Source organism: Propithecus coquereli, unplaced genomic scaffold (genome assembly GCF_000956105.1).
Source record: "Propithecus coquereli isolate 6110/MARCELLA unplaced genomic scaffold, Pcoq_1.0 Scaffold503, whole genome shotgun sequence".
In the NCBI taxonomy this organism is placed as follows: domain Eukaryota; kingdom Metazoa; phylum Chordata; class Mammalia; order Primates; family Indriidae; genus Propithecus; species Propithecus coquereli.
In genome coordinates this window covers 788,160-789,060 of record NW_012150875.1, presented here as the reverse complement: position 1 = coordinate 789,060, position 901 = coordinate 788,160, and the positions used below count along the sequence as shown (strand labels likewise).

The window sequence follows — 901 nt, the reverse complement described above, 5'->3', positions numbered from 1 at the left end:
AGCGCAAGCAGACGGGTGCTGAGGCCCTCCTCCTTCCCAGCCACGGCCAGCACTGACATGGGGCTGTTGCTCTGCGCCGCCTTCCTCCTCCGAAGTCCATCTTCTTCCTACAGGAGCAAATGCACATTTCAGAATGGATCCAAGGCACAAGAAAGAAAGGTGAAGCCACTGTACAGCGCAACAGGGTGGGCTGTTTACGCCCAGGCTTGGATGATATGATATGGCCCAGCCTCGTTTTGCAAATGGAGAAACCGAAGCCTACAGAGGAAGGGATGGGCCGGTAGCCAGAGGCCCCTCTTCTTTCATCTATCCTACGCGATGCTGCTAGGTACCTTTCTATGACACAGATCTAAGCAGCCACTCCTTGGTTCCTCAGGACTTAGAGGAAAAAAGCTTTTAAGAGGGTCAACTGGGACCTTTACACCCTCGTCCCCCCACCTTTCTGGCCAGGTCTCCTAGCTGCTCTGCTTCATCCGATCCCAAACTCTCTATTCCTCCTGCCTCTAATGCTGCCTGTAACAAACAAGCTTCCCTAATCAAGCTGTCATTGATTTTTGAGTCGTAGCCATTTCCCAAGGTACAAATATACAAATCACAAGAATCTACAAAGTGGGACACCTGGAAGCTTTCAAATGCACAGCTCTGTACATAGTTGGTTTTGATGAGTTACATGCAGACTGCTGGATCAAATGATACACTCATCTCAGATATTTTCTACTGAATGCATAGATTTCTCACTAAAGAAGCAACATCCTTTCTCATACATACACAGGTAACTGACCACATTTTCCCCAACTACAAGGATGTGTAAGGAATAGAAACTCTTTTCTTCCTTCACCTCCACTGCCACTGCCTCCACTGCCTTAAGAACCTGCAAGTCCTCTGGGAGGCCGAGGCGGGC

At 49.2% G+C, this 901-nt stretch overlaps 1 protein-coding gene across 2 annotated transcripts in view; it reads right to left on the bottom strand.

Moving 5' to 3' along the window:
- The window catches only part of VAPB (VAMP (vesicle-associated membrane protein)-associated protein B and C), a 54,528-nt gene that overhangs the window by 4,892 nt on the left and 48,735 nt on the right, over positions 1-901 (bottom strand). The gene's annotated exons all lie outside the window — the stretch shown is intronic.